This window comes from Pinus tabuliformis, chromosome 3_2 (assembly GCF_031772625.1).
Source record: "Pinus tabuliformis cultivar Carrire ecotype Pingquan chromosome 3_2, CPIR1, whole genome shotgun sequence".
Lineage (NCBI taxonomy): Eukaryota > Viridiplantae > Streptophyta > Pinopsida > Pinales > Pinaceae > Pinus > Pinus tabuliformis.
Window position 1 is genome coordinate 1043357209 of NC_142302.1, and position 10295 is coordinate 1043367503.

Genomic DNA, 10295 nt, shown 5'->3' on the forward strand with positions numbered 1-10295 from the left:
AAAAAATATTTACAATAGCATGTCATGTCACTTATCATTATAATTCTCTACATCTTGTCATTATTTAATAAAGAATCATTATCATTCTCTACATGTCATTATTTAATAAAGAATTTGAAGTAATGATTGCTAAATAAGAGTCTCTTTCTTTTACACCATCAATTAGAAATTACATAAATTTATTAGATATCACTTTGGGATTCTAAAAAATTGTAAAAAATAATTTAATAATTGTAAAAAATAAAATATTTATAAATTCTAATGTTCACTTTATATGTTTTTAAAAAAATTTGGTCAACATGAATTTAAAAAATTTGGTCAACATAGATTTAATTGAAAAATCAACTTATTTTTGAATAAGTTATACCCTAACATAACTAGCCTGCCGCTGAAGTATCAACTTATTTTTGAATACGTTATACCCTAACCTGCAACTGAAGTATCAACGTATTTTTTAATACGTTATACCCTAGCCTGCAACGGAGATAATAAAAACCATTATACAACATATATGTCATGCGTGCTAAAACAAAATCACAACGATGCACAATATATATATATAGATCATACAAATTTGTGCGGGTCATAGGAATCAAAAAATGTGGATCTTAGTCAACGACCATAGGAGGGAATAATTATGATCTCTTGTTAAATGTGAGCCCATTACGTCGTGCAAGACATCGAGCTGAATCTTCAAGGGTTTCCACAGAGATTTTCAAGAAGCTAGCAATAATACAATCTTCAAACCATACGAGCTTTTATGAGTAAGTCACATAATATATCTAATCTTCGGGGTTTTGAGTCAATTATAAATATCTTGGGCATCAATGCAGACTTTTTCAGATCGAACCATCGATAAAGCAAGCTACAACAACTCACTGAGATATAAATATTAATTTCGTATATAAATATTAATTTCTTATAGAGGAGAGTAAGTCATTTTGTAATGAGTTTGTCCAGAGATATTGTTTTGAACCAAAGATTAGTGATCTTCAAACCTCCTGGTTCAACCACAATTTTTATACCAGGTTGGAAATCAGGAGGTTATTCATTTTATCATTAGATTTCCATTACATGATAATTACTTGTGAAACTATTAACATTTTTATTATTATGTTTTTTTCTTCATCAAGCAATTACTATAAAACATGAAGATCACAGAAGACAATAAAACACAATATATAGGCTCCAAGCCAAGGCAAAACCCCTCCAAGGGAAAAACCCAAAAAAAAATTTCTTATAAAATCAGATCAAATGACATATCCAAAACCTATAACCACAAAAACTTACACCTCTAGATGCCAAGTCCAACCTTCCTTCTAGCAGATTCATCAGCAACAAGAGACAAACCAAGATATATCTTCCACAAGTTTTAGAACAAGAAGATATCCTCTTTTTTAGATTTTGGCTCTCCATATTTTCTTTGCCCTCGCAGTGATATTTCAAATCAAAAATCATCCAAGTGTGAAATGAAATAAAATGATATTTTAAGGTCCACGAGACTAAAAATAGTCTATGAGCCCATTAGTTCCCTCTTTCGCTTTTTGCAATTCAATCATTTTCCCATTCAAATTGATGATGCGCTGGCCCAACCTTCCAACAATCCCCTCGCTAAAAAGACAATGCCAAGACACTAATGCTAATATGTTCTCATAAATTTCTCTGATGTCTTTAAATGCATCACATTCCAAAATGAAATGTTTTTTCGATTCCACGGCCCCAGACGTGCGAAATGTACACACTCGTTTTTCCCAAGCTTCTTTAGGCATTTTCCACAGTCTTGTTTCACACCGAAGTTGATGTGAGTTGGGTCTTAATTGAGCAATAAGAACCTTTGCCCTCCATGAAATGCTAGCTCCAATGAACTCTTTTTGTTGTAGATCACACATAGGGTTGAATTCCTCGATGTAATATTTCTTTTTTCTACCCAACTCTTTTCCCCATACCTTTTTATGAAACTTTTCCATAACAAAATCTTTTAGCTCCTTGCTATTTGTGGGACAAGCATTGAGGTAGATATTCCATTTTTCCATCCATGTGTAGTTTTGTTTCATCCATGTTTTCTTTTTTTCACTCATGCCTTCATTAAAAATAACATTAGGCCATCTACCTACTCTCATTTGCTCAATTCTTTTTAGATATCTTATGAGTCACACCATAGCAATTGCTTCAATGGGAGTTGCTCCTGTTTCACTCAACATTATCTCATAAGGTACTTAACTTTTTATTTTGATCTTGTTCATGATCAAGCGGTTTTTTTATTTTCTCAATTTGTTTCCATTTTGAGACGGGAGTGTTGCTAGCCCACAATTCACACCCATATAGCATCACTAAACAAACTAGGAGTCCAAAAAGCACTTTAATCATTTTCCAATCCTGTAACTCTACCTCTCTACCATTGTTTTGAAGAGCATATAATGTTTTCCAACCTCCTAAAATTCTCTTCTTTCTGCAGTCCTCCCAATTGAGTTTGTTGTTGAAATCAATCCCAAGGTACTTGTAATCATTTACTTCTTCAAGAATGTTGCCTTCAAAGAAGAAAGTACGATGGCTCTTCTTCCTTTTATTAGAGAAAATCATTATTTTGGTCTTGCTAATATTGACTTGCATCCCCACTGCTCTACAAAAATTCTCAAGGGCATATAAGTGCATTTGCAATCCATAGGCCAATTTAGAAATCAATACAATCATCAGCATATAAAAGAAGCTTTATTACAAACTCCCTCAACCGAACACCATCTCCACCTTGCAGATTTAGCCACTTCCAATTTATCAATATATAGACCAAGAAGAGTAGGGGATAGAAGGCAACCTTGCTTGACTCCAATGTCACTTCTAAAGCTTTTTGAAATACCTATTGAGGTTCTAATTTTGACTTTCAATTCTTCACAAAGTATATGGACAACAGCTCTATAATGCACAGGAATTTCAAGTTCTTCCATTCTATTCCACAACTTATCCCTAGGGACTGTGTCAAATGCTTTTTTAAAGTCAACAAAGCAGCAAAATACTTCTTCTTTGTCCTCCCAAACCTTTTCAACAATGTGTCTCAACGTGATACCATGATCCATTATAGAATGTTTTGGCCTAAAACTCGCTTGTCCTCTTGCCCTCTTTTCTTTTACTTCTGCCCACTTACTAATTCTGTCTTCTACCATGCTGCCAAAAAGCTTTGCAAACAAAGGATTGATCATAATTGTTCTATAGTTGGATGGATTATTAATGTCTCCACTTTTAAAAATGGGTATTGCTAGGCTAGTTGTCCAGTCTCTTAGAAATCCTTGTTGAATGATGTTGTTGAATATTTCCATGATGTGCGGTGCAAGAGCGTTCATTCCCCATTTTAGATACTCTGCTTGAAGTTCAACCAAGTCCTTTGCCTTTCCTATTTTCAACTTCTTAATTCCATTCTCCACCTCCTGTAATGTGAAGAGCTTTGAATTTGTGTTGATCCTAAGGGGGCTCCACCTCAAATTCTTTCTCATAGAGTTGCCTTTCATATTCAAACCATTGATTGGTTGTAATATTATTTTTAATTTGCCTCTACCTTGGTTGCAGTTCCTGCCAGAAAAGCTTTGGATTATTCTTGCTTAAATATATTAACTCTTCTCTCCTTGTTTGCATGAACTCATCTATTTTCCTTTTTAGTATATGTTTATATAACTTTACATTCATTTTCTCGTTTCTTGTCTTTTTCAAGGTTCTCCTTGCCATTTTGCATTCCTCATCAAACCAAGCATTTACAGGAAAACAATTTGATTTTGATTTCCTATTTTTTGCTCTTTTGCACTTCTCAAGTGCACTTTGAATTATATTTGTTAACTCATGACTGTTGAAGCTTTTGAAACCAGTTTTCTCCTTCTGAATTAATCTCTCTAACATTGTCTTGAAGATAGTACAATTTTCTTGTGTTAGAAGAATTTTTCCCCTTGATAGTGATTGTCGAGAGCATTGGGTTTTCCTCCTATGTTGCCTTTCTTCTAACCATGATAACCTTATATAAATTGGGTTATGGTCTGATTTTAAGTCCCAAATATGCTCTCCAATACTAACTTTGTCTATCTTTTCTATCAAGCTTTGTGAACACATCACATAGTCAACGACACTTGCCCCATTGTATGTGTTGCAAGTGAAGTTCCCAGGCCTTTTCCATCCATCTAGACCATTGCAAATAATTAAGTTGAAAGCCCCACAGTGTAAGCAACTCCTCTCCAAAATGATTGCTAACTTTGTCATCTTCTGAACACCTCACCCATTGGGGATTCTCCTCTTCAGTGAGCCAAATAGGATTGTTATTCTCTTTGCAACAATGAATGCTAGCTTGATTATTTGTTGTTCTAACATTGAAATCTCCCACTAACAGAACTTCTCCCTGTTGAGAATACATGACAAAATCTTGTTTTAAAGCTACATACAGATCCTTGTTGTCAAACCCCTTATTTTTGTAAGTTTTTGAGACTTGAGGGGCAAAATAGCATGTTGCAATTCTTATGTGATTCTCATTCTCTGTTATTTTCAACCATAAATATTGTTTATTTGCATCTTCTTTAATTAACTAAATGTGACAACCTTTTTTTTCTTTCACTAAAACTAGTATTCCCCCATACCTTTTGTCATTTTCTGCTACCTTATTCCAAACTATCAACTTCAAATAACCGTCAAACACAAGAGTTTTGCAACCATCATGCTCATGAGTTTCCGTGAGGCAAATTATGTCTTTACCTTCCGCAATAGGCCCTAACCCAAGTCCCCTCCTCCAAAGATAACCTCTACAATTCCAACAAACTAAACTAAGGTAGACCTAGGTAGGATTTGACTGCTATGCAATTTGGCACATAAGACTCAAATTTGAGTCTTCACCCCTTTCCGTCCATGTTGCTCTTGTTGTTTTCGTCCCTATTATTGAATTCTCCGTTTTTTTCTTTATTGCCAGCTTGCTGCCCTGTTTTGCCCAGAGGCCCAAACACTACAATAACAGCTTTACCATTGTACAACCATGCCCTTTTCCCTTCATTTCTTGCTGTTCTAATTTTCTCCACTTCATCCCTTCTCTCCTCTTGTTGTTTTTTGGTTAAATCTTCATCGAGGAAGAAGTGTGAGCCTTTCAAGAGTTTATTTTTGCCCAAAAGCTGGTGTTTGTCTTGTACGCTTGCCATGGTGACTTTTATGGGTCGAGGCCTCTCTTCACATATCCTCCCAACCCTCCTTGCTTGGCAAATTTGCCCTTTCCAATGTAATTTCTCCCTCAGAAAGTCTCTTGTCAAATTGTGTGTTTTTAAATGAGCTTCTACTTCCCTCTATTCATATAGTTTAGAGGGGTGCGAATGGACATGTTCTTTGGGACAAGGTCAACTTGACATGTAGGCCCACTTGGCATCTAGAGGGGTTTCTGTTCCAAAATTACATAATTTTTTTTTCTTTTACATTCAGTAAAAATAAACTTTTGACTCAAAAACCTAGAAGCATGAAGAACATGCTTGTCTAGAAAAATAATAATAATTTTTCTTTTTCTTTTTTTTTGTTTTTTTTTTGTATAAAATACATTATAGTACAAATTATGAACACTGAAACTAGTTACATTCTCCAACATGCACCTCATCGACCAAAATGCATATGCTCTTTTATTATCTGCTACATGATCTCAGATCTTGATTGTAGAACGAATCCTTAGTTGTGGGCCTGCTCGTGGTACAACTTTGGGGATTTGGAAAGGAATATATCCCTTTGCCATTCTTAAGTTCCATTATCCTCAACAATCATGTCACTAAAGGATCAACTGAGTTCATACTCATCGTAAGTCCTCATAGTATTTTAAAAATCCTGCAAACACAGCACAAAACCTTTATTCTATTTAGGTTCTCCATTTTTCAAATAACATAAATAGATAAGCATTCCCTCATAGATAAGTAATACAATACACACACCAGAAACATCATGCTAGAAATCACCCTCATACGGTCTATTGAGCCATCTCGTGTATAATCCCATTTAGTGAACAAGTTTAGTCAGCGTGCTGTATGACAGATCCAAAGCGCAACAAATATATGAGAAAAAACCTACCGCCCCACTTAATATATTGAAAGCTCTTAATATATTGAGCTTTCAGAATTGCCACATCTTTTACTGTATTTCTCTGTAGCAAGGATGTTAAATCCAATCAACATTTTTCTAATTCATGACTGGCATATTTTATTCTCATTCTAATTGCACTCTTAAACATTTCTCTATCAAGTTAAATAATAAGCATTCATGGAAAGATCTTATCAACCATGGAATGCAAAAATACCAGAAACATGGGGTTAACAGTTATCCTCGTATATTTTGTGCCACCACAACCCAGCATTCTCCTACATTGCCTGCAAACAACTACATAACAGTATGCCATAAGAGAGATCCAAATGCAATAATATACCATCAGAAACCCATTAAAATCTAAAAAGTTCCTGCCTTGAATTTCAAGATTTACCCGGTCTTTTGATGTGTGCCTCTCAAAGATGTCTCGCCTAATCATCATGTCTCTGAGTTCAGCATAAAATAGCAGTTAATCAGTGATCCTCCCAGACTAGATCAGAAACTATCCTTGCATCACTATAGTCCAAACCCTACACTTCTTTAGAAACAAACTATAATACCTGGTCCAGGCATAGCAATACAGCGATATGCATACACTTGTTAATATTGTTGCCTATTGTCTACTGGTTGTTTCATTTACCATCACCAATAATCTCCACAGGAACAAAGTCCATCCTTGAAGTGATGGAACCGACTGGCATCCCTCACAATGATTTCCACTGTAACAATCTTGGAGATAAACTTGATGGCAGAATGGCAGTCACCACACACTCGAAGGTTATTGAGGATCCGGATAGCAGTCCCAGGGAACGTATTGATAAGCCCGAATGCAAGTGCAAGTTTTTCACTATGGTGGCAGAGAATTTGATTTTTTTGTTCATTGTCTAAATCATTCAGCACAAACTTTGATTCTGGTACATACCCTGCCTCCCTCATCTGCCCTGACAATGTTTCCAACTTTGCATAGATTTCTCGAGTTTGTGAGTGTGACCGGTCACCTACAACAAATGTATGCATATGCTTATTGACTTCAATCCAGCTACATCCTCCTTTCCTTTTTATCCCCCTGCCTTTCATCATTGTTCGCACCTTATTTACGTCATCCCACCTGCCAGCTCCTGCATAAATATTTAACAACAGCAAATAAGGTGTAGGATTTCTAGGCTCCAATTCAAAAATGTACTCTGCCACCTGCTCTCCTAACTCTACGTTGCAATGGGTTCTACATGCACTGAGAAGAGAACTCCAAATGACCGCGTTGGGTGTTGTCGGCATTTTGTTGATAAAGTCTACTGCCTCTTCCAAGCGACCAGCTCGTCCAAGGAGGTCAACCATGCAGCAGTAGTGCTCCATTACAGGTTTCATATGATAAACTCGACTCATACAATCAAAGTATTGCCTACCAGCATCCACTAGGCCTGCATTGCTGCAAGCGGACAGAACACCAATGAAGGTCACATAGTCCGGGGTTGTGCCAGATTCTTTCATTTGTTCAAAGAGGCAGATGGCCTGCTTGACAAGCCCGTGCATGGCATATCCTGAGATCATTGTGGTCCATGAAACCACATCTCGTTTAGGCAATTTGTCAAACACTCGGTATGCATCTTCAATGCTTCCGCATTTTGCATACATATCTACAAGAGCATTCCCAAGAAAAACATCAGACATCAAATCTCTCATCATTATTTCTTCATGAATCTCCTTGCCCTGCTCCAGAGCTATCAAGTTGGTACATGCAAGAAGAACACCAGAGAAGGTATCTGAGTCCGGTATCACACCCCTCATTTTCATTTCTTCAAAAAGCTTCAGTGCCTCTGCAGAATATCCCCTCTGTGCACATCTTGCAATCATCGCATTCCATGAAACCACATCTCGTTCAGGCATTCTCCTGAACAATTTCAGCGCCTTCCCAAAAGCATGGTGTTGTGCACACCCCGCAATTATCGCAGTCCATGAGACTACATTTCGCTCAGGCATTTTCCGAAACAACACAAGGGCTTCTTCCACAAGTCCATGCCGTGAATATCCTGCAATCATTGAAGTCCACGCCACAACATCTCGTTCAAGCATATCGTCAAACACTTGGCGTGCATCCTCGATATTCCCACATTTTACATACATGTCCAGAAGGGCACTACCAACAAAGGCATCTGACAGAAACCCAGCTTTAATTATGTCTAGATGGATTTCCTTACCCTGTTCCAGAGCTCCCAAGTTGCAGCACGCAGGAAGAACGCTGGCAAACGTGAACTGATTGGGTTGGACACCTGTTTTCCGCATACAGTAATACAATTTCAAGGCCTCACTATTCCCATTCTTAGCATAAGCTGCGATAATTACAGTCCATGAGACTGCATTCCGCTTCGGCATTTTCTCCAAAACCCTGATGGCATCTTCCAGGCTGCCGCACTTTGTATACATATTGACAAGCGTGTTTCCTAAATACATATTGGGTTTAAACCCAGAGTGAATGATGTGGGCATGGACCAATTTGCCTTCTGGGAGGAATTTGCATCTCTGTAAGATGGAAGCATAGGTGTCAGAGTCTACCAAGCTGTCTCTCTGCTGCAAAATGGCCAGGGGATCCTGAACGGGTTTTTGCTTGAACAACGCTCTGTCATTCCCATATGGTTCTGCGTTAAGAACATGGCCATCAACATTAAAATTGGTGCTGGTTGTGAAATTAATTCTGCAATGTATGAACCGAGGACAGATTAATACCTTCTTATTGCCACTAATGGTGAATAACTTATTATGATTCAGAGTCTGATGGGATTTTCTCATTTCGAAAACCCATAACGGAATAACCTACTCCAAAGAATGCATCGATTAATTTATGATTATTTAGTGCGTCTGGTCAAATATTATCGGAGATTCTTGGAGGGATTCTGTGGGATTGTGTATCCTTCCACAGCAATGTAGAACAAGAGTAAGGGGTCAGAAGTTTCAACGGACTGCGTTTGAAGATTAGGGAATGCATGTAAATAAGGGTACAAAGAAATCCTTATTCATGATGGATTCTTGACCTCAAGCTTATGAGCTTGCGAACAAAGACACTACTCTACTACGCACCATTGATTTATGTGATAAACACAATGCTTTCAAGTTGCTACCAATTGATGGTATGTGCCCAACTATGTAACCAATTGATCTTCACGTTTCTTAGCCTAGATATTTAGGTTACCAAAAGACAATTGTCATATTAAGGAGAGGTTAGAGAGTATTAAGTTTGTTTGGTAGGTGTTTGAAATATGTGTTCATTATTTTATTTTTGCTGGGGAGGAGTTTGGTACTAGGCTGAGGTTGAGCTTATTTGGGTGAGCAGGGGTTATTTTATTTTTTTATTCCAGAAGAGTTTGGTATTAGGTTGAGATTGGGTTGAGATGGTTGGGTGAAGTTTAAGTTTAAATATGATTAAGTGAGGTATAGTTTGAGTGGTTTTAATGGTGAAGGATATGTGTTTTTTTTTAAATGTCATGAGTTTAAAATTAGATGGGGTAAAGTATATATGTTTTTTTAGGTATTAGAAGTCAAATCATTGTATGGAGGTGAGTTCCTTGCTCCACAAACAAAATGGTCTCATGGAGATAGATTCTTTGCTCCATAGACAGCGGGGTCTCATACACTAATTTGGTCTCTGGCTTGGCTTTTACCTTAAAATTAGATGATGATGATTATTATTATTATAACCTCCAGGTTGGTTGGTGTCACAACCTATAAGTCAACATTTAGTAGGAAGCTTATAACTTAATAAGTGTCGAGATGTTCGAAAACACATTTATCAAGGAGTTCAATTCATAGGGGAAATTTGCACTTTTAACCTCAAATCATTGTGTGGAGGTGGGCTCTTTGTCCCACAAACAAGGGGGTCTCATACACCAATTTGATATTTGGCTTGGTCGTGACCTTATATTTGGATTATTATCATAGTCTCTAGATTGGTTAATGCCACAATGCTTAGGTCAAAATTTAGTAAGAAAATTATAGTTTAATAAGAAACATGCCTATTAAAGAATCCAACTTATGGGAAAATCTACAAGTTTACCCTTATTATAATAGGCCAAAAATTTATTAGAAATTTAAGTTTAAATGAGGAGAATGTAAACCCTGCCTCCCAACATTTTTTTTAATAGAGTATTACACCTTTTTTAATTGTAAATGTTTTTATTTTTTTGTTTTTTTATCAACAACTAACATGGTTATTATTCCTCAGTGAAAATGAT

General features: G+C 36.7%; 1 pseudogene across 5 annotated transcripts; it reads right to left on the reverse strand.

Moving 5' to 3' along the window:
* Nucleotides 1-5982: 5982 nt before the first annotated feature.
* LOC149184161 (pentatricopeptide repeat-containing protein At2g03880, mitochondrial pseudogene) lies at nt 5983-9202 on the reverse strand (annotated as a pseudogene). 5 transcript variants are annotated; one of them, XR_016257233.1, is made up of 4 exons: nt 6633-9202; nt 6467-6518; nt 6287-6356; nt 5983-6013 (listed from the first exon to the last, which is right to left on the reverse strand). The product of XR_016257233.1 is annotated as a pentatricopeptide repeat-containing protein At2g03880, mitochondrial pseudogene, transcript variant X5 (transcript). The 5 variants fall into 5 exon arrangements; XR_016257231.1 differs by having other exon boundaries at nt 6287-6366; XR_016257230.1 differs by having other exon boundaries at nt 6287-6518.
* Nucleotides 9203-10295: the final 1093 nt, after the last annotated feature.